We start from the raw sequence: 24,632 nt of genomic DNA, 5'->3' as shown, positions 1-24,632 counted from the left end.
GAGATGGAGGCAGAGAGAGAGAAGAAAGAAAGAAAGAAAAAAAGAATGAATATGGGCATGCCAGAACCTCCAGCTACTGCAAACAAACTCCAGATGTATGCTCCACCTTGTGATCTGGCTCAGGTGGCTCCTGGGGAATCACATCTAGGTCCCTTGGCTTTGCAGGTAAGCACCTTAACTGCTAAGCCAGCTCTCCAGCACCCCCATTTTTGAGGCAGGATCTCTCATTGGCCTGGAGGTCACTGACTAGTCTAGACTGGCTAGCCAGCAAGCTCCAGGGATCCACATGTTTCTAACTCCCCAGTTCTGAGATTATAGGCACGAGCCACCATTGCATTACAGGCATGTGTCCAACATTACATTTAGGTCTTCCTCTTTGCAAGCTCTTTAACAACCGAGCTCTGTCTCCAGACCCCCATGTTTCTTCTTTATGACGATGACTCAACTGTAGACATTACTTTTGTTTTTAGTAAGACTATTTTTATTTTTTATTAAGATTATAATTTATTGTGATTATCCAGGCTGTCCAGCTCTTCAGTGGTTTAGCATATAACCATATGCTATCACAATCAGAACAAAGAAATTTAACAATATAACAAAAAAACCCATAGTAGCACCTGACCTTTACTTATTTTTTTCTAGATTGCAGGCACTTTACCTGCATTAATTCACTAAATTTTGCCATCAATCTTTTATGATAGACTCTATTCATATTTTCATCTTGTTTGTGAGGAACTCTGCTAATTAGACAACTTCCACTGCTCATAGTATATAAAGAACCAAGTGGAAAAATGCATCATTCACTGACTAAAGTAAGATCTTTGCCCCCAAACGCACATATTAGTACTATTCACCACCATTTTTGGATGAAGATTTTGCATTAGTATCTTGAAGATAAAAACAAACAAGAAAAAACATGATTTGGAATTGAGGTAATTATTTCATTAAAGAAGACAGACTTTGCCAGGCGTGGTGGTGCACGCCTTTAATCCCAGCACTTGGGAGGTAGAGGTAGGAGGATCACCATGAGTTTGAGGCCATCCTGATACTACATAGTGAATTCCAGGTCAGCCTGGGCTAGAGTGCGACCCTAATTTGAAACACCTTCCACCAAAAAAAATAAGGCAGACTTTGTACAAACCTGTGGTTGCATTGATTTCATCAGTTTTTTAATCTTAATTTATTTATTTGAGAGGGAGTAAGAGAAAGAGGGGCAAAGAGAGAGAAAGAGGGAGAGAATGGGCAAATAAAGGCCTCTAGTCACTGCAAATGAATTCCAGACACATTCCCCACCATGTGCATCTGGCTTACATGTGTTCTGGGGAACTGAACCTAGGTCCTTAGGTTTCACAGGCAAGTGCCTTATACTGCTAAGCCATCTCTCCAGCCCGATTTTTAACTCTACTTTGTATAAGAGCTGTGTATGTAAATACTGCATGCAAATTGCATGAAGTTCTCTATGAATACCAATTAATCTAAATGATTCGTTGAATAACCAATAACCGTCCCAGAGCATGACATTTCGGATTCTGGAACCTGGATTGTCAGGAGGAATTTGATGTGCCTAAAGGCCACAAACCTGGGGAGACAGCAATGCTGGCACTTTGTTGTTGTTTCCCTGGTACCTATTGTGACCTGTGATTCCTGTTCCAGTGGTGTGGTGTGTACTGAGTGTAAAATGCCACTCACGATGCTCAGAGTTTGAATGCTTGGTTCCCAAAGTGGGGTGCTGTGCTGGGAGATGGCTGGAGGAGGCAGGTCAACGAGGGCTCTGCCGCATCACCCTCAACCCCTTGCCCTCGCTGCCTCCTGTCCCTATGGAGCGAGCAACCCCTGTCACTTGGGCTCCTTGCCACGGTCTCCCTTTGGATCCAGAATCAAACAAGCCAAAGGCTATGGACTAAAACTTTTGGAAATACAAGCTAAATAAATCTTCCCTTCTTTTTCAAGTTGTTTACATAAAATATTTTGTCACAGCCACTCAAAGTCTGGTTAAATGCAACCAGAAGCCCATGTCAAAGAGAGAGAGGTACCTACTAAGCCTCCATGCCCACTGGCAACTGGCTGGGAGCGGCAAAGGCTCTGTGTCTCTGGACCTCTTTCTTTGTTCGGCATGAGGGGTACAGAAGGTCCTTCCAGGGATGGCGATAGTGAGGAGACTCTTCCCCCTGCCCCATCTGCTTTCTTCTCCCTTATGTTTTTAAGTAGGTAGAACATTTCTCAGGAAATAGTTCAGGTCTCAGAAAACCATGGGTTTCCTTCCTGTTAAAAACTTAATAGCTCTGTATCTTAAATTTTAGAAAACAGACAAGGAAGATTCTGGCACAGATATTGTGAACTACAAAATTTCCTTCTAATTACAGACAGCTAAAGCGGTTGACCTAGATATACTGTGAAATTAACTCCAGATATATGAACAAATCTATCGTAACCATACTCACGGATATGTAAGTGGCTTGATTATTATTATTATTTTTTTGGCATACGCATATGGGTGCCCATGTGCGCTGGTGCCCATGAAGGCGGGTCCATGTGGAGGCCGTAGGCTGGCCGTGGGTGTCTCCTTGATCGCTGCCCTCTGGTTCAGCTGGCGCAGCCAGCCCACTTGTCCCGGGCTTTGCTGTGGCAGGCTCCTGAGTGCAGGGGTGACAGGCAGCTGCCAAGTTAGCCTGGCACTCACATGGGGGTAGGGATTAGAACCCAGGGCTTCACATCTGCACAGCGAACACCTTATCCACTGAGCCTTTTCCCCAGTCCCATGAACAGTTCAATTTAGTGATATCACCTTATGTTACTTCCCATTTTGTTAAAGGAGACCTTAGGGCAGGGGGTAGAGCTTAGCAGTCGAATGCTTGTCTAGTATGAGCAAGGCCTCTCGCACACAATACAAAAAATAGAATTGGGCTGGAGAGATAGTTTAGTGGTTAAGGAACTTGCCTGCAAAGCCAAAGGGTCCATGTTTGTTTCACCAGGACCCATATAAGCCAGATGCACAAGGTGGCACACGTGTTTGGAGTTTGTTTGCAGTGACTAGAGGCCCTTGCATGCCCATTTTCTCTCTCTCAAATAAATAAAAATACACAAATTACAAAAGTAGGATACAATAGAATAGAATAAAGAATAAAGTAAGATAGAACCAGTGGTTATCAATGAACCATCCATGCAGACAAGTCAGGACGGAAAAACTCAAATGCGTACTGGGAAAAATCACATAGCTGCATTTTTAAAATTTTAACTTTCAGAAGTTGCCTTGGCAGTCACTTTCTTTTGAGATGGAGTGCTACTGAGATACATTTTGGAGACAATGCTCATTGTTTTGAAATTGGAAAATAACTGTACCTTCCCTGTGTAGCAGGTTAATTGTGGAGCTGAGTTTAACCATCCTTTTTTTAAGTTGAAACATTTCCTTTTCAAGTGTTCAAATCTTCCTATTGTGGGAAAAGGGGTAAAGATGTTCATTCCAGAATGCTAATCACATTCAATAGAACACACTCATTTCGTACAGGTCACAGAAATGTCAGCTGAGAGCTTCAATACTGGAAATTTCTAGAGCAGATGGTTCTTCTGTGTGAGCCGTTCTGGTACCCATGACTGAGGTGCATGACTTTACCCTGAAAGGTTCAAGACCCTTCTCAGAAATTCTCTGAAGCACATGCTCTGAATTCCTGCCCTTTCTTTACCCCAAAGGGATGCAATTAACCAGGAATGGACACCTGCCATCCTGGAGCAGGTGTTGGTAATTTGGGTTTCAAAGACACTTATCAAGGAAATAATAGCCCACAAGCCTCACATTCACCACAGTGTCCTTGTGTGGGGAGAGAGTAAGGGCATGAAAGGGCCTATGCAGTCCCCATTCTACAGAAACTGGGAATCCTCCATCCACAGGCCAAGAGGCCTGGGAAGTGAGAACTGGCTGCATTTGAATATGTTCAGTGATTCAGAGCAAGAATTGTGTAAACAATAGCTAAAAACTATTCTCTGGGGCTGGAGAGATGGCTTAGCAGTTAAGGCACTTGCCTTCAAAGCCAATGGATCCAGGTTCGATTCTCCAGGACCCATGTAAGCCAGCTGCACAAGGTGGCACATGTGATTAGAGTTGGTTTGCAGCATTAAGAGACCTGGCATGCCCATTTCTCTCTCTCTCTCTCTTTCTCACCTTCTCTCTCTGCCTCTTTCTCCCTCAAGTAAATAATAATAATAATGATAATAATAATAAACTATTCTCTGAGGACATTCAGTGTCAGAGGAGATTTTGGGGAGAAAAGATGCTTCCACATTGGGTCAATTTACCTGTCAAAGTGAGACATCACCACATCTCTATGGACATGACCTATCCATGGAAAAAGATATTCAAGTACATTAAATGTAATCATTTACTGATAACAGAGGACTGGCTATTAAACATGATCTTTCACTGATCAGTGAATCCCTCCAGGAGAAAGAGGGAAATAGTTTTGAAACACAAAGTTTGCAGAGAACAAAGCTCTGTGCTGCCCCCCCCCCACCACGGAAGAGACCATGGCGCCATGGAAAGACCAGAAGAGGCGTAATATGTCATAATAGCATATCCGAGCAGTTGTCTGCAAAGGATGACCACTGCCTTGAGGGCTGTTGTCCTGACCTGCAACCTCACAATATAAGGAATCTGATGCCAGTAGAATGTTGGGCAAAGGAACATGGAAATCACTGAATGGATCATGATTCGTGAAGAGCTGCATTTACAAAACTTGTAGAGCTCTTGAGTGTCAAAAATTCCATACACAAGAAAGAGATAAGTGATGGTGACGATCATCCCAGTGGCAGATGATTATAAAAGTAACAGAAATGTGATTCTTAGGCCCTGATGCTCTCTGGTGAAAAACAAACTTCCAAAAGAAAAGTACACATATACTTTCTAAAATAAAGATATTACTTAAATAGCTTTTCGTAATGGAATTATATTTTTATGCTCAAAAAGTCATGAATAATATTTGAATGGCAGAAAATACTCCCTCTATAATCTTTGTAAATCCAGTTGAATGTTAAGCTCCCCTTAAGCTCTGTTTACAAAGAATTGTACCAGTTTTCAACTTGATATGATGGATTTACTTGTACTGTGCAGTTGAAAAATTGACATTTGTGCTCCTGAGGTACTTTAAAAAATTGGATTTCTTAAATTCATTATTTTTTCCAATAAAATGCATAAGCAATGGTTTTAAATTTTCTACACCTACTCCCTTTAATTTTGTTTGTTGTAGCTAAGGCTTGTTAGATGGCTTACAGAAATGATCAATCAGAAAATACCTAATATTATAATTCTTCGCATGCTTCACATTTTCCAGCAGGGGGCAAGAAAGTACTACATATAACATCTCCCCAGTCTTTGCAAACCAATTAAGTTCCTGAAATGTGAAATGCTAAGTATGATAGGGAAAAGGATATTCAAATACATTAAATATAATCTTTTCCTTATATCAGAGGGCTATTAAGCACGATCTTTCACTGCTCAGTGAGTCCCTCTGGGAGAGAGAGAAATAAATTTGGGAATTTGGGAAAGGCCCAGAGAATGCCTTGTGGTGCTGTGAAGGAATCTTGCCAGCACTCCAGCTAATGTTGCTTGGGGTTTGCCATGTTGCTCACCCCTCTCACCAGTGCCCTTCCCCCAAACAGAAAAACAATCCCATCTGGTTCAAATGCTGACTGTCTTTGCATTGTACCTTTCTGTGCATGTGCACACACATGCATAGTCGTGTAGGAGGCCCAGTCAGCGTGAGCGGAGGAGGCCATGCTCGGTCACTGTGCGCTCACAGCACACTGGCCAATGCGCCTGAGGGAATCAATGGCTCATAATTGGTCCAGACTTTCAACTCTCTCATCCTGGTTCAGGCGCTCAGAGATTCTCTATACCGTCTTCCCGAACAAATGTCTAAATTCAACCTGGGTTTCTTTTCATTTTTTTTCTTTTTTTCATATACATATACATAGATATACATGTATATGAATATCTATGTATATGTATATTTTTGTAAAACCGTGTGTGCGTGTGTGTGTGTGTGTGTGTGTGTGTGTGTATGTGTAGGTCAGAGAACAATCTTGGGTGTCTGTTCTCCCCTTCCACGTTGTGCGAGACAGCATCCTTTTGTTGTCTGACACTACGTAACACTAAATATGCCAAGCTAGCCAGCCTGTGAGCTTTCAAGGATTCTCCTGCCTCCACCTCTCATCTCTCGGTGGGTGTGTGCTGGATTACAGATGCTCACGCTCACTGTGTCTGGCTTTATATCAGTTCTGGGGAATCCCACTCTCCAGGCAAGCACGCTTACTCTCTGAGTCACCTCCCCAGCTTCAGACACTACTTAAAGACCGCTGATTCAAGTGCACTTTCCGTCCTTGACTTTTCCTCCCTTGTGTTCTTAACTTTGATGGAGTGTTTTTTTTTTTTCTTTTCTTTTCCTTACTCCAGCTTTTACAGGAGAAATTGCCTAGAAAAATATTATCAGTTTACCATATGATGAATTTGGCACATATATTCAAAAGCAGTATTTGGAAAATGCGCAATTACTATGTATGATAAAGTGTCATTGTTGTGTAATGCATACAAATGGAAGTGAAGTGGTTTGTCCTAGCCTGACTGGGGTTTTGTGATGTTTATTAGTGGCAGAAGTCAATAGCTTCCACAGGAATGGCCTCTGTTCTCTGGTTACTTGAAAAACAGATGGCTATGGTAACATAAACTAAAGTACTTACTGGGAAAACATTTAAGGTTCAGTGATGTAAAGACTGTGCTAACGTCGTTTGAGTCAGGTAAGTGACTTCCCAAAGGATAGTGTCATATTTTATAACTTCTTCCTTGGGAATAAACTTGCTTTGTTTACACGATGTTGTATTTCATATGATTTATCCAGTCACTAGAGTGGAACATTAGACTCAACTTCCTTTTAGAAGTGAATTCTAACTTTCAGTATATTACTTCATCTGTGGCAGAAACATAGGTGATATAATTTGGAAAATGTGCTTGGCATAGCGGAGTGATGATCAATATCCTTCCCTGTTAGCGGCTTCTTGAGAATAAGCAAGTGTGCCCTTCAGACAAAGGGAAGCGTTGGTTTGTATGCATTTGGAGGATTATTGGATTTCTGTGGAAACTCATTTTTCTGCTTTTTCCATGTTTGGTTTTATCTTATTTTGAAGCATTTGTTTGGTCTTATTTTTTTTTTTTTCTTTTCCAGACAAGATTTTGATTGTCTCAGTACATAATCTGTACTTGGTCAGGCTAAAATGTGTTTGATGAGACATAGGTAGGCACGTTTCTCTATCTGACTTACATTTATGACACTTTTTCTTGCCAGTTACAAAAATAGGATATGTGGATATAAGGAGGAAATGTAAGAACTGCTTGGTTTATTTTGGTTAACATGCTACTCATATATAGATATATAAAAAGTAGTTGAAGTGATTTTCCCACAGAGATCTCCAGTAGATGGGAACTTATTTTTACTCATTCTTGTCTGTCAGCCTGAGTTAGCTTCCTTACTGTGAGGAAAGAATTTTTTTTTTTTTAATGCAGCACTAAGATCACATGTTTCTGCTGGTGTTTACAGTGCTCACAATATAACCCAGGGCCTTGCACAGGCTCAGTAAGGCTCACTGCTGAGCTGCATACCCAGCCCTGTAGGACATACTTTAAACCATGTCCTTCACCTCTTCTGTAGAGAATAAGTCTGTACCCAAATCAAGCTAACACTTACAGAAATGCCTCCTTGTAGATGAGTCATGTTTTGAATTACCCAAAGATAGGAACTATTGTAGAAATGATTATATCATGTATCACCCTCTTAATTAAAATTTCTCTCAAGTGTATCATTTTCTGCAACAAATTACAAGCAGTTACTGTCATGTAAACTTTTCTTGCCCCTTATATTAGCAAAAGTGTGTGGGGGGGAACCTGCGGATTTACAAAATTGTTATGATATATATTTCTATGTGTATATGTGTATGTTTATATATATATCCAGTATTTTTGGAAATAACCAGTTCTAAATATCTTATAAACTCAGGATAGTTAAATGACTAACTTAAGTGGATTTTTCAGGTAAATGAGCTTGACATGCTTTCTTTTCAAAAGGAGCAGGTTGGGTTTACATGCTTTTGCCAAATATAGGACTGTTCAGATCTACACATTAAGCACTTAGTTTCTCAAGTGCAGAGTTGCCATGACACTCACGTTGGGAATCACGTTGGTGCAGCCTCCCTGGGGAGCACGGGTCCGTAGGATGGGAGCCCAACATCTTCATGAGAATCAGGCTCGTCAGGGAGGCAGGGCAAAACAGACACCAAGTGCCATGACCTGGAGGAATTTCTTGAACTTTCCCTGCTTCCTTTTTTTTTGTTTTTTTGAAGTGTGCCAGCCATTCTGTGGGGCACGGAGAACCTGTAGTGACGAGTAACTTTGGAGGGCGGTGTGGGTTTCAGAGGACGGAAGACATTCTGGAGTGTCCACATTGAAGCCATCGATTTCAACTTATCTCTGAATCAGTGAGACACGGATGCCTACCGTCCCCTTCTCTAAATATGCCATTCTCACGTCGTAGAGGCTCACGGCCAGGCCTCCCTTCAGCATTTGTTCTAGAAAGGGCAATTCCCTCTATATGGCATGAAGAACTTATTAATGTTTGTCATTTCTCTGAATTTTTAAAATCAGTAACAGCATGTATCACAGGGCAAAAACGCGCTGCCGTCATGCACGTCGTCCTCTGGTGGTTGACTGGCTATGACACTTGCCGTGAAGAGTGTAAAAATTAGCAGCTTAGACACTGTGAAAATAAGCTTTTAATTGGTTATGCTCTCCACCCTTCTGTGAGCTCCCATGGTTGGAAACAGAAGCCCATTTCAATGGTTTCTCTTAATTTCTACTTGGCTCATATATGTGTTTGTTTTGGTTTGGCCATACGTCTACAAGAAAAACATAGTTATTGGAGGTAGATTTTGTGTGAATTTGAGTCTGAGAACAAGAGGCTTTTCTGCTCAGACCAAGGCGTGCTTTGTTTTCATCAGCGCTTCTGAGGGCAAAGCCATTTTGGCTTTGTGTACATTTACAATCACATATTTGAACATTTCTGACTATATTGCAAAATCATGGATTTTGCATATTTCAACAATGTCTCTTTCACAATGAAATGCCTTGGAATGCTTTATTCTCCCGTTAGAAGTAGTGTATAAAATGTCCCTCGGGACTTCAAAACAGTGACACAGATTTCTGAATGAAAGTCAGGCAAGAAGATACAAGTTCTGTAGCTTCAATACAAACCCAGATCCCTGCCGTGGATAAGAAGAAAAGCTGTCTTTAGTTTAGGGAGACTAGGAGACGGGCCTAGAGAGAGAAGTATAGTAATTTACAGAAATGATCCTTGAAAATAAGTTAACTTTGAATTGATGACTAAGAGGAAGACAGACTAAAACGTAGCCCAAACAATTCCTGAGACCTGAGTAGACAGAAGGAGGTCCAATCACTACTGTGATACCTGGGAATCAAGGGAAGAAGATGTGATGTTTCAACTCTATAAAAACAATCTTAATCTCCCCAGTGAGCTACCTGAGGGGACAGAAAGCTTCTTGTCACAGGAGTTGCTATTGACCACCGGGGAAGCCCATGCGAGAGGCTGTGAGTTCTGCTGCAGCTGTAGCCTCTTCAGCCATGACTGTCACCGCATTGGCAGCTCTACATATGGGAACGCGCAGAGTCCTCTGAGATGCTCGTTCATTTCCTGTGTCTTTCCCAGCTGGGGTCAGAAGCCACACAGACATCCGATGACATTATATTAACAGCAAGGACCTGTGATCTATGAGTATGCCTGAGAAGAGAAGCATGCTTTCCATTTCTCTGGTCTCAACTTTTCTTTTTCTTAGCTTAACATCTTTCCCCCATCTGCTAATGTTAATAAGTCAGTACTATGTCTCACTGGGGATAAAGTGGGCCAATCACTTTTCCAGGGGTGTCTCTGAGTCCTGCATGACTAGGCTTCAGGGGGAAGGTAATTAAGGTAGGAGAAATCCCACACTAAAACCATCCCCAAGTCAGAAAGCACATTTTATGGGGAGCCACTTGCATGGGATAACTTTGATTTCCAGGACTGCCAGTCTGGCACATCCTCAACATTAAATTTTCAAAAATTTTAAAAAGGGGAAAAGTACCCAATCTGCCAAGTATCACTATATTGTCAATAAAATCAAATGAACTGCTTTTTTCTGAATATGGGTCCCCAGAGAGGAGCATGTTGATTTCACTTATCACAAATTCTTTCAAATTTTTTTTCCAGGTAGTTTTCACTCTTCAAATACTTTATTGATAAGGATCAAGTATTTTCTCTTAAAAGCTTGACCTTTAGGCTAAATTAATCATTAGTATTTTAGACTCATACCCATCAGGGCCACTTTGGAGTAGGATTCTTTTTTTTTCTCCCGTGCCTGTAGGCCTCATAAAAGTGAATTGGAATGTTACACATATTAGTACTATTTTATTGGAGAACATTACTTTCCTACTTTTGGATATTGATGTAATATTTATATATTTTCCAAGAACTATTTACACGAAGCTCAATCTGGAATGTTGACAATGAAAACAAATTAAGAAAATTTTTTTAAAAAATTGACTTTCATATGAAAAGGAACTAAAGTCTGATTATCAGTGAAAACACATCAGGGCTGTAAAAAGGTGATCCAAAATATGAGCAATCCTCCAAAGCACACAGAGGGGAAGGTGTTTCTAATGGGCATTTAATGAGGAATAAGTTGCTGAAACTCTAGTTATTGCTGGACGGAAATGAAAATGTGGTTCTCAAAGTAAAATATCTTTTGATTAACTATGACTTCAAAACCAAATTGAAGACTGAAACTGATTATAAACGGAATGGGGGAAACACAAAGCTCAAAAGTTCTTTGAGACTCACATATGACTAATGGTCACATGTTAATATATGAGGGTGTTATTGTTTCTTTAGCAAGACTATTTATAAGAATTTTTTTCCCATTTCATTAAAAAAAAAAAGAGAGAGATAAACCAAAGAGACTCTCAGACATGGGAATGTGAAGTATTTGGGTTGTTTTGTAAATGACCATATCAGAAAGTGAATGTCATGGTTCACAAAGCAATCCTGTCACTCTCGACGTACGAACCTTCCTTGAATTACAGTGGGATGCACACCGATCATCCATTTACACATTATTTCCATTATATCAGTCACTCTGCATTTGTCTCTTACAGTTTATTATATTAGTCATTCGTTCCTATTGCATTTTAAGTAGTAAGCTCTGTTTGTGCAAAGTCCATGCGATGATCTGCTTGTGGGGACTGAGGGCAGGCAGCCAGTAGATTACAGTGGAATATGAAGAGTTGAGGTAATTTTTTTATTTTTATTTTTTTGGTTTTTCAAGGTAGGGTCTTACCCTAGTATAGGCCATCCTGGAGTTTACTGTGTAGTCTCAGGGTGTCTTATTCACTATGTAGTCTCGGGCTCATGTACCACCATGCTCGGCTACAGTAATCAACAAGTTCTAAGCTAATACCAGCCACCCATTTGTCCACTCATCTAGCCTCAGGTCACCAGAATAAGTACTGAAATATCCTTTTCTTTTTAAAAAGTTTTAAAACATATTTTATTTATTTTGAGGGTGGGAAGAGAAGTAAGAGAGAGAAAAGGTGAATATGTGTATGCCAGGGCCTCCAGCTACTGCAAATGAACTCCAGACATGTGTAGCACCTTGTGTATCTGGTTTTATGTGGGTCCTGGGGAATCATATCTGGGACCTTGGCTTTGTCAGCAAGCCCCTTTAACCACTAAGCCATCTTTCCAGCCCTGAAAAACAAATATTTTTGAAAGGCTATAGTAAGAAATATTTTGTTGTATAATCGTGTTTAATGAAAGGATAGCGTCATTATAAGAAATCTTATAAAATGATCCAACCACTTTCATCTATCATCTAAAGCAAGTAAGCGTTTCTCAGGTCAGAAACAATCAGGTTTGCATTCAAACTCTAGGGCACAATTATTTGGTGTGAACATTGTTATTTAGGTGAAGTTCTGAATTTCTTTTTTGCATTGTTTTCTATTTTTACCTTGGTTTTTATCTGGAAGTGTAGTCTAGTCCACTCTGCTTAATAACGGAGAGATTGCTTAGCTCAGGACCTGACCCGGTGGAAATAAATACTACTTTCTCCTTCTTTTTATGACTTACTGACACACAAGCTTATCCTGAGCTACTGGTGATATCTATGACATCTGTGGACTTACTCTGAGAGATGGTGTCAATGAGATGGAAGAACCCTCCTTTGTTTTAACAAAGCACATTGTCTGCAGATACCATAATGGCTTTTCCATGAACAAACAGGGTGTTCAGATTCAAAACAGGAAGACAAGTACTGATCCCTTTGGTGTGAGGTTTCAAAAAAGATGTTACTTTCTTTTGTTCCTCTTCAGCTAAAAGACAGTTTTAGCATGAATAAGAAAACCACTTTTTAAATAACAATAGCACATGTTTACCTAGTAACTGTTTCAGTTACAAACAGCTTGTGGTGGAAGACTTTATAATTCTCATTTCTCCTGGCCGGTTTTTCATGTCATCCCATCTATGTGATTTGAAATGACCACCATGCATATGTAAAATGGCTTCTGGGAGCTTCCCAAAGTTTATATCCCATATTGTGTTACAATTACTTTTGGCATCTAGAGGCAAAATTTGCCTCTCAATGTAGACTTAACTTTTTTTTTTTTTTTTTTTTTAATCCTCTGTCTTTGAAACAACATCTTGGCAGATTGTGTATTCTTATCTGAAGTTCTGGGAGTTCCGTGGAGTTTTAAAATGGGTTTATTGTCATCTGCCTCATGTGGAAGTCACTGTTGAGGGTCTTGTCACCCACGTGCTTCCTGCTTTCTGTTTCAGTACAATTCCCTGCTCACTGCTGCGAGGTCGGTTATGTCCCCAGTCTATTAGCAGCTCTTGTCATTGTGATCCTCTTTGGAGCTGCTTGGTCAAGCTCTAATCCCACTGACATCTGTAACCTCAGTAGGAGTGAGGTATCTTGGGATTTGTCTCTGGGAACACCAGTGTGGACACCACTCTGGGCACTAGAGAGAAACAAACAGAGGGCTGGACTTTCCCCATTTTATCTCAGTGCTTGGGAGCCTCTGAGACTTAGCCTTAGAATGTGACAGTGTCCTGACTTTGGGGACAGCTCAGGGTTGTTTGAAAATCTAGGACTTGCTCTGTGTTTGGGCGGGGGGCAATGGAAAGAGAGAGAAGGAACTTCACTGGGTCCACCCTGTGGTTGATTCATAAGGGGCCATTGTGGAGAAAGGTGACAGTGATGTGTCCATGCCGTCCTTTAACTCCAGGGACTGCTTCAATCTCTAACTGCCCTTGCTTTGAAATAGTAGACTAGACACTGGACTCCTTAAATGGGAATGCAAATTAGTACAGACATTTTGGGAAGTAGTAGCGGGCTGTGGAACTGTGATGAAGCACTCCATCTCCTGGGGATATATGCAAAGAAAAGGAGATCAGAATCCTCACCTGCACGTGTATATTTTAGCACTATTCACAGTAGCCAGATTATGGCAAAAACCTTGTAGTGGTGTGATTCAGGTGTCCCCCATAAAAACCTTGTAGTGGTGTGATTCAGGTGTCCCACAAAAGTTTCTGTGTTCTAAACACTAGGTCCTCAGCTGGTGGCAATTTGGAAATTGGCTCCTCCTGGAGGCAGTGTATTTTGGGGGGCAGGCTTATGAGTGCCATAGCCAGCCTCCCCATGCCAGTGTTTGGCACACTCCTCTATTGCTGTTGTCCACCTTATGTTCGCCAGGGGTTGATGTCCACCATCTGCTCATGCCATCATTTTCCCTGCCATCATGGAGCTAGCTTCCCCTCTGGTCTGGAGGCCAAAATAAATGCTCCCCCCTAAACAAGCTGCTCTTGTTGGGTGTTTTCTGCCAGCAAGGCGAATCTGCATGCAGCAAACCTGAATAGCCCTCACTGGATGAGTGGGCACCGAGAGTAGCACATATTCAAGGAGATTGTTTTAACTGGACCTATGCAGGCACAAAAAGACAAATGCCCATGATCTTATCCATAGGTGAAATCTAAAAGAAGTTGAAATGGAGAGCCAGGCATGGTGGCACACACCTTTAATCCTAGCACTTGGGAGGCAGAAGTAGGAGGATCGCTGTGAGTTCAAGGCCACCCTGAGAACATATAGTGAGTTCCAAATCAGCCTGGGCTAGAGAGAGACCCTACCTTAAAAAAACCAAAACTAAAATAAAATAATAAAAAGTTTTAAAAAGTGGAAGTAGAGAGGGGAAGTGGAGATGGAAGTGGTTGCTTACTGGCTACAAAGTTATAGTTACTTACACAGAAGAAATAATTGCTGGTGTTACATTGCACTGTAAAGTTATTCTAGGTTATTCAACGATAATGCATTATTTATTTGAAAGTCATGACAAGGAGATTTGGAATGTGGCAACATGAAGTCATGATAATGTTTCAGGTTATAGGTACGCTACTTACCCTGATGTAATCACACAATATATGTATATATGTATTAGAAATTTTCACCTTCTTCATAAATGTGCATGATTATCTTATGCCAATTAAAGTGATTATTACACAATGTATACATGTATTAGAACTTTTCATCATTATTCATAAATGTGTACAATTATCTTATGCCAGTTAAAGTGATTGTTAAACAAAGGAAAACGCAGTGGTGAGCATATTGGTCAGTTTCCTTAGCACTTTAGCAAAATAACTAAGAGTAAAAACTTAAAGGAAGAAAGGTTTATTCTGACTGGGGTCTCAGTTTCAGAGGGATGTCAGGTCACCACGGCATGGAAGGCATGGTGATGGAAATAGCCCAGCCCCGGGCAGCAGCAATGTGAGGCCATGGTTTGTTCACATGGGGTGGACCAGGAAGCTGAGAAACCAGATGGAAACCAGACGTATGTTTAACCTCCGAAGCCCACCTCTAGTGACCTCTTTCTGCCAGCCAAGCCCCACCTCCGACAGGCTCCAGAACCTTCACAACAGTACCACCAGCAGAGGACATGGTGCTTGGGTGTGAGGGGAAGGGGAGCTGGGGGGAGGGAATTTCAGAATTAAATCATAATGTTAAGTATCTGTGAACACATACTAGTCAAAATATATGAGAATGGTTTGAGCGCATTAGTGAAAAATTATGACTCTATGGGAGTCACTTTACAACTCTGTAGGATGTCAATAAAGATAGGAAGTCAAAAACACTTCCTGCTCATAGACATGCAAATTCTATTCAGGGAAGACAGTGCAATTCACTTCACCTTCCTGACTACAGGAGAAGCTGGCTTGGCTCCAGCTGCACATTCGATTCTGCGCCCCTTTTCATTTTTCTCTTTCTCTTTTGATGTGGTGGTTACACCTCACTGCAGTCTTCATTCTGGACTCAAATGAAATCTTTTAAACAGGTATTCATTTTTATATCTGTTTGACAGTCACAATTTTACCCTTTTAATGAAATTTATCCTTTATATAACTACTATATTATATTGTACTTTTTCACAATTTGGTTTTAATAAGAGCTTCCTATTCATTTTCTGTTCACCGTGGGACGTATTTGCACATGCAGAAAAGTCCCAGTGACATACATGGCACTCCTTCCTGTAACTGCAGGGCATCTCCCATCAGACTCTGGGCAGGGAGGCCTGCCTGGGCCTGGCTGGTAGTGGAATGGCCCTGCCACATTCTATTCCTGCTGCGTGACAGCATCTTCCATTCTGCTTTGGCCTGGGACCGTGTTGGGCTGTATTGCTTTTTCTGGAGCCTTCTTTGCTATCACTCATTTTCCTGGGTCCCATTATCCTGACTGAGGGAAAAGCCAAGGAAACAGAACTTCCAGAAATCCATATTGGCTCAGAATAAAGCAAGATTTTGATAGATCTATATCTAGATATATTATGGCAGTGAGTATTATTTCCTCACATGGCGCTTTCTCAAGAGGCCCAACTAAAAAGGATGTAAAATTTTCCTGGGAGAACCTACTGTAGGATACGGAGTCCACTCTCAGAATAGTCCTAGTATTTGTTGGGTCTGAGATCTTGTTGCCTGTTGCCCTTGCCTGTAATTGGTGGATGGACAGCTTGTCCTTGTATCTGTACAGCTACTCTGCCGGCTGAATGATGTCTTGGGATGAGAGACATGCCTTTGCTTTACTGTATTCATCTCGTGGTCTTCTTTCATATTTATTGACCTATTACAGAAGCAGCAATGGCAGTTGGCTTGCATTATTGAAACAGCTTCCAAGCTAGATCTTATTGCCACTCTATCATTTTATTTTTATTTCTTTCTTTGCTTCTTCTTCTTCTTCTTCTTTTTTTTTTTTCTTTTTTTGAGGTAGGTTCTCACTTTAGCTCAGGCTGACTTGGAACTCACTATGTAGTCTCATGGTGGCCTCATGATCTTTCTATCTTTCCCTCTTGATTGCTGGGATTAAAGGCGTGTGCCACCATGCCCGGCTCTTCTTTTAGTTTTTTAAAGTTCGTTCTTTCTACTGTAGGTGACACAGAGTGATCCATGTAGAGCCCTGATTCTTAGACTGTGGGTCATGGCCCACATGGGGAGGAGTTCAGATAACTCACAGTCAGGGTGGCAAAACTGGCAGTAGTAAATGGTTTCATTGAACAATTAAGACTAGTTTAATATAAAACCCGATGATTTGGAGGTGAGTCTGGTACAGTTCACTCATGTCCCATGTCACAACTGCACTTCAGCCTCGGGTCTGAACGTACAACGTCCTCACTTTGCAAGGCACATGCTGTCACCCCATCCGGAGCTGGGGCCATGGCCTGGAGCGTCTCAGTTGAGGTCTGAGACTATTACTATTGAATGCTCTGTATTGCGGTGATTTTCGTGTACATTCCGTGTTTTTGACTCTCATAGAAACGCAATGGTTTAATTGTAGAAAACAAAATCTTGTAATATTTTCTGAACTTTGTTCCTCAGTATGTATCAAACTTGTATCTTCTTGTGTTGAAATGTTTGATTTTAAAAGTTGTTTGAATTTATGACTTGAGTTTCATAAAAATTAACCACTAAATGAATTTTTACATGAGATTGGGACAGGCTTTTCATTAATTTCTGACCTGGATATAAGCATACTTCTGCCTTTTTGGTTTCTCTATGCGAAAAAACATTCTCAGCATTGATGATTATAAATGCAAAACATTAATCAGTTCTATAAGACATTGCAGATAATATATATCACACAGTATCAACTGTACATCCAAGAGTTAATTGTTTTTGTAAAAATTATCAAGCACATCTGTATTATTACTATGCAGATTTTCTTTTATATCTATGAAAGATGGTAAAATAATGTGGATATCAAGTAACTGTTTTAAATAAGTTTCTTTGTGACTTATTGTCAATGAGTGTTTGATTTGTGTACCTACTTCACATACGTGTATACCTGTTGTCATATACATTTTTCTGGGGTGATTGGGGTTATGAAGGGAGAAGTTTCAGAAGTCGTTCTGTAAAAACCAACCTAAGCACGATCAAGTTCTCAAGCCCATTTACAGCATTGTTAGACCCTCCAGCATCAGGACAACGGACATGTTACATTCTTATCCCTAATACATCCATGTCATGATCAGAGGTGCATCTCCATCACTGTGGCTCTAGGTTCCACAAATGCTGAGTGAAGTGCCTTCTCCCCCATTACACTCTCTGCTTAAAATGTCCCCCCACTCTTCCTCTACCAAAACCTACTTCCAACTTAACTGTTAGGCATCCATTTAGAATTTATTTCTTCTAAGAAAGGGTCTCTTACCCACAAATCCAGCTAAGGTCCTGAATGTGATAACTTCTTGTAGTCACATTATGGTTTTCATAGCAACATAAGGCTACTTCTAACTGTTCATTTCTGCAGTTGCAGCATCTAGTGGTACTGCTAACAAATGTTTTATGTTTTTGTATGATGTCCATAACGTATGTTAGCATGTATGAGTGCGTCACAGACATTTTTACAGGACTAGGCAACTTTGTATTATTAAATACTTAAAATTACCTGTGAAGTACATGCATAGTAAATTAGTTGTTTTAATGACTGATAATGTTGGGGTATGAATAGGTTGAAAAGGCTTTATTGTTTCTTGTTTATGGACAAAATTGGGATTTGAATCCTGATCACTACCTTTTTAAAGTTTGCGATCTTAAAAATACAGAACACATAGCAATTTTTGATTCTATGTTGCATGGTGTCATTTGCTAAAGTTTAATTTAACTCAGTAATGTAGTTTGACTTGACTACCTCATAACAGTTTCCTCTTGCTATTGTAACTTAAAAAAGTAGATCTTCCAGTGAAGCAAAAGGCTGGTGTGATATTTTACTGGCTAAAATTAAGGACTGGAAAAGGCTGCATTCCTTTTAGGGACTCAAGGACAATTTATTTCTTTTATTTCTCCAGATTGCAGAACATCCTTACTCCCTTGATCCATGCTCTTTTCCTCTACAGTCTTCCAAATGAGCAAGCAACACTTCACTGACCCTCTGACTAGCTTTCTTTGCCTCTGTGTTCCATCTTGCAGGTCACTCGTGATTATTCCAAGCTGCCTAGATACTCTGCACAATCTCTCTCTTTCATGGTCATCTGCACAACAATTTGAATTCTGTCTGTAGCCACATCCTCTCATATTCTCATGGCTTCTAGAATTGATAGGCGAACATTTAGGGCAGATTATAGAAGGGTAAGGAACATTGCTCTTCTTACCAGAATTGAATACTGCATGGGTAGGCTTTGAATCTCCACGTCTTAAGCCTTTGTTGAAGTTAAAGACAATCTTACCAAGATGCCAGAGACCAAATTTCATGGAGGAATGAGTCTCTTAGATGCCTATTTTGAGTTATTTGGGTCCCAAGAGTTGGAAGAGTCTCCAGGGATTGACACTAATAAAACAAGTCGAATTTAGGCTCATTATTGTCAAAGGGAATCTTTGCAAATTGACACTCTCATCCACTATCCAGAAAACCTTTCCCAAAGAAGGGAAGTTAAATAAATGAACTTGAAAATAAACTTGGACAAGCGAAGTCAAGATGCTCAAGCATACTGCCTCCTGGCCAAGGAACTTAGTTAAATTTCCTTTCCCTTATGACTGACTAGAGGCCTACAACGATTATTGGTATTGCTACCATGGGGATAATGTCTCCGTGGTGATGCCTTCTGCATTGTTGGCCTTTGATATTACTTGTTTAATTTCAGAGAGAAAATTGCCTTCCCCTTTCCGTAGTGCATTTGCTTTTTTTTTTCTTTTGGATACTTTTGACATCTACCTGGCTGTAGGGGCCCCTGCATCGCAATGCCCGGTTTCTGCTAAGTACCCATGCCACGTCACAGTCACGATACGACCCAGTGTTGGCTTCTCTTCATTACCATGCAAGCCTGTTGCTTCTCCCTGAGCAAATGTGGACTGCTCGTGTCTGGTTCTTCACGACTCTCCTTGTTCTCTCAGGATCACCATAGATTCCTTTCTCATCTTTTAAGCTTTTCACATTTGAGACAATGGCTTCTTCACCCCAAGGACGCCACCCCTCCGCCAAAAAAAAAAAAAAAAAAAGATCTCTGTTTATTTTCCCAAACAGAAACCATGCCTCTTTTGACACCCTGTGGAAATTTACCTTCTGTCTATGAAAGTCATTTCTTTCGAAACCTCGCAGAAGACATGGCAACTGTAAAATTTATACGGGGTGCAAAATGTATCTGTGTGAGATAGTTCTCTGATGACCCAGATAGCCTTCTTGGTACACATTGAGTATGTATGTGTTGGTACACATGTATTGTACTTCAAAAGAAAGAACTTTCACAGAGAAACAGGCTAATAAAAATCTATCACCTTTTGAGATCCATCTTATAGCTATTGTCGAAAACAGTGAAGGATAGTAATTGATGGCTTAATATCACTGGCTTATCAAAGTTGCAAATTGTTAGACTTTTTATTATAACTTGCTTAAAAAGCCAAAGTGATAGACCATTTTAACTTCATGCTTTGCAGGCCAACCAGACTCTGGGGGAAAAAAAAAAATCAGCAAGAGAAAGAAAGGCTTTGGAAAAGTTCCTTGTGTCATTTCTTTGTATTAACGCGGCAGGAAACAAGGTTTCTATGCTGGGGGGCAGAAGAGAAAGGAGCCTGACACTGCCTTCTGTGCTGAATAGCTTTTGTTTTCATATGTATGGTAACGTGAATGTATGGGTGTGTGCATGTTCATATGTGTGTGAGTGCATGTGTGCCAAGGGCTGCATGTGTGAGTGGGTGCATCTTTGGGTGTGGAGGCCAGAGGATGGCATTGGTAACATCCTCAGATACAGTGAGCATATTTTGAAGCAGGGTCCCTGGTTCACCCGGACATCACCAATTAGGCTAGACTAGCAACCCAGCTATTCTTAAGGGTGCTCCTACCTCTCTGTCCCCAGTACTGGGTGACAGATGTGACACCATTGCTAAGCGTTCACATCAGTTCTGGGGATTGAACTCATGTCCTCATGCTTGCAAGGCAAGCACTTTATCAACTGAGTTACCTCTCCATCCATTAGGTTATTTCTCTCTTTTAACAGTAAATGTTTAAAAATCTTGTAGTCCTTCTGGCTGGAGGAGATAAGTGGGTTTCCTGTCAGGAATGTCCTCCAGTGTTTCATTTGTGATGTCACTGTTACTTTATTATCTTTAGAAACCAAGTCCTGTTCTTGTTACATCAGTGACTGCTGGGAAGTGGCTTAATATTAATACCAATAAATAGATGCTCCTGCTGGAAAAATAAAAAAAAAGAATCTCGGAGTAAATGAAAAGAATTACATTAAACTAAGGATGGTATCATTCTCACCTGGCTTGTCCCAAACTCAGAATTAACTATACATGGCTACAAAGAAAGCTTGGCTTTTGCTAAGATTCATAATGCATAATAAATAGAAAGGAAATAGATTCAGAGAAAAAATTCCTTAAACTAAAGTTGCCTTGATTTTTGTTTCCAGTAGTTTAATATTAATTTTCTTGGTTTTAATACAAGTGCATTAAAGTGAACTTTAGAGCAATAAAATTAGAGAAAAGAAAATAAATGATGGAAGTTTATGAGGAAATAGGGGTTTCTGTGTGATTTGGTTGGGAGTCAAAGTTTGTCCCTTTTCATATAATTTATAATGTTAATTTTGCAAGTGTTGATCTTTCTTAAAGAGACTTGAATTCTTGATGAAAATGAATGCTCAAATTCTAAAATATTAAAGACCCATTTTTCAAAGAAAATTTCCTTAGTGAATACTGTTGGGGAGTGCATTTTACCTTACCATCAAAAATGATTGTTTCAGAGGAAGGAAACCTTAAATTTGGGTTAGTCATGAAAGACAAATGAAAGTGACCACTTCCTGTACCCAATCTTAATTCTGGAGGGATAAATTGGACATGGAAAAGGGAAAAATCTCAGAATCTTTGGTTCCATTATCCATTGTTAATCCCAGCATTATGTGGATTCCATTCACTCAAGCCAAAATATTCAGAGAACACAAAATCTTTTTTTCCCAGTTAACAACTTATGGACATATGGGGAGCTAGCAAATTTGATTAACAAGTGTTTCTGGGGTTGGCCATCACCATTTTCATTCAGGTTCTTCTGTATTCAAAGAGCTGGAGGTTCAAATCCCAGTGGGCATGAGCTGTTCAAACACAAGAGAGGCATTTATTACACATGTCACCAGAGCTGTGTGAATTCCTGGTGGGCTACAGGGGACTTATAAACCCTTTGCTGAGAACCAGTGGTTTGAGGCTGGAGACTGGGGCTCTGGGAGATCTGTGCCTGGGGCTCTCGTGCAGCTCCGGTAATGTCATCCAAGTATCATGATTCTGCACTCCTGAGATGGCTGTCTTGTGACTATGGCCACAACTTTCTAGGAGCTAATTTAGCTTGGGATACTGACCCTACAGAGTTGTCTTCCAAATGGAAAATTGGATAAACTTTACATTTTGGATGTGGAGACAACAGCTTCCCTCGCTCCCTTTTGTCCCCACCCTACCTTCCTTTCTTCTGGAAGCTTATAGCTTGGTGTGCAAAACATTAAACGTGTTCCCACCCCTAGCCCTCCCTTCCTCCCTTCTCTTTCTTCTTTGCTTTCTTTCCTACTTCCTTTAAAACTTTGGTCTCCGATTCCCCTTCCTCTCCTTAGTGTGATAGGTACAGGGCCACAACCTTTCTCAAGTATTCAAAACACCATAAACTTTTCTAGAAATTTAGGAACCTTGAGTACTTAACTGTGACTTAGGTCAAGTGCACACTTGAGAGGCCTCACTCCTTCTTACCCTAGTTTGCCCATCTCCCTTTCCCATTCTTTGGAGGCTTTTGCCTGGTTAAGTATTCTGCTCTCTTTTGGACTTAACCACACTCTTTGCCTATTATTTATCACTTGCCATGATCTGGCTGCTCTTTCTCTCTGTCCCTTTCTTTCCTCCCTCTCTGTAGCTCCCTTCTTTTCTTCTTTCTTTCCTTTATTCTTTTCTTAAAACTTAAAAAAAAAAAAAAGAGAACCTTATTATACCAACACATTACAAATTGGTTATATTCCCATTGGGTTATACTCTGATGTCCCTTATCCCTCATCCCATCGTGCTGAGGGCTCTCCTCATTGGGGCCATCAGTATTCACTGTGGGGTCATGAATGCCCCAGTCAGCCTTTGTGGGTGCGTGTGAGGAAAATGCCTCAGAATTTATGTTCCTATCCCGTGGCTGTTATATTCTTTCTGCCCTTGTTCTGCAATGTTCCCAGAGCCTTCGGAGGGCATGTGAGACGTCTCCTCTAGTGTCGAGCTTTCAGCAGTCTGTAATCTGCTTTGATGAATTTAGAGTCTCCTTGGACTCTTAATCATCAACCTGGAGGAGCCTCTTAGGCTAGCAGCATTCATATTTAATCTGCCACTTCCTCTGTGTTGTTTCCTGGGCCCTGGGAAAGGTGATAAAAATGACTCCCTTTAGGTCTGGAGAGATGTCTTGGTGGTTAAGGCGCTTGCTTGCAAAGCCTGAGGACCCAGGTTCAATTCCCTAGTACCCATATAAGCCATATAAGCACACAGTGGCGCATGCATATGGAGTTGATTTGCAGTGGCTAGAGGCCCCGGCACACCCATTCTCTCCCTCTTTCCCTTCCTCCCTTTCTCTCCCTCTCCCGAATAAATAAATAAGTAACAACTGTTTTCATGCTAGGCAGTTGGCTTTCTTTTCTTGTCATACTGATGGATCTTATGTCTCCCCAGTATTTGCTGCCTCCTGTAAAAAGCAGGTTCCGTAGCCCAAAGTGAAAACTGCATAGAATACAGGGGATAAACATAAACATTTAGAAAATGTTTCAGTTTTTCTTTTCTTTTTTAGAAGACATTTTGAAGGGCACAACATTTCCTTTAGCTTGGGAACAGTGGAATCATTCTTTAGGGTCTATGATCCAAGCAATAGGCTTTTAACTTGGTTTCTCAGCATTAGGCATGAATTCCCACCCACAGAACAGGCTTCATATTCAACCAGAGAGCAGTTGATTACCTCTGTAACTTATGTGTCATTATTGTACCAGCACCCACCTAGCCAGATAGTTTCTAGTTTTCAGGATCCACTGCTTATCCACACTATTGTTCAATTTTACACCCCAGCAGCTTGCTCAGTACCTTCCACCCCGCTAGCCAGCAGGGAGCCGGCTTCCATCTCAGTTTCCGCATGATTTCTCAATGTCCTGCAAGTACAGCCTGTGGTGTTTTCAGCAACAGGGTCCATTTAGTTCTGGTGGGTAAACAAGTGCTTGGTGTGAGCTTGCATTGTTTTAGGGAGTCTGTCTAGCTTCCAGTTCAGGCATTGGAATTCACCAGCAACAGCCTATGGTTTAGGGTAAAGCTTTTTGCACCCCTTAAGGGTGCTACTTCCCAAATTATTCCCTTCTCTCTATTTTTCTCTTTCAAGAGTGTTACATCTTTTAATTGTCTTACCTAGGGGAAGGTTTCTATGGTACTTATTCATGCCATCATTAGGTTTTCATACCCCCCCCCCCCCACTTACCTTTGTTCTTCCCAGATCCTTCCACCTACTGCATTCTGTCCCTCCACTTGCCTGTCTACTATCCTCTCCTTGGATCTCTCCCCTTTTCTCCTTTCTTCAAGCTTCACTCTAGCTTCCTCACCAGCACTACACTGCGTACTACAACATATAAACAAAACAAACTATTCTAGGTTAGGATCTGCATATGAAAGAGAACATGTGGCATTTCTCTTTCTAAGCCTGGGTAGCATTGCTTAGTATGATCTTTCTTAAAATTTTTTAACCAACGTTGTTATTGGAACCTGTATTTATCTTTCCTTTGATAAGTTTTCTATCTCCTGTGTTCCATTTTGTTGCCACAGATGTGGGTCACTTTGTAGGTTATGAAAAAAATTCCCCATTAGTTTTATTCTTTTGATAGTATCTGCATGTCATTTTGACTCATTTTCCATCTTTAAAAATCACTATTTTTAATATTTTATTTTTATTAATTTATTAGAGAGAGAGAGAGAGAGAGAGAGAGATGAGAGACAGAGAGAGAGCGGAAGAGGGAGAGGGAATGGGCATGCCAGGGACTCTAG

Source organism: Jaculus jaculus, chromosome 3, assembly GCF_020740685.1.
Source record: "Jaculus jaculus isolate mJacJac1 chromosome 3, mJacJac1.mat.Y.cur, whole genome shotgun sequence".
NCBI classification, from domain to species: Eukaryota; Metazoa; Chordata; class Mammalia; order Rodentia; family Dipodidae; genus Jaculus; species Jaculus jaculus.
The sequence above is the reverse complement of the archived record's forward strand: the minus strand, read 5'-3'. Positions refer to the sequence as shown.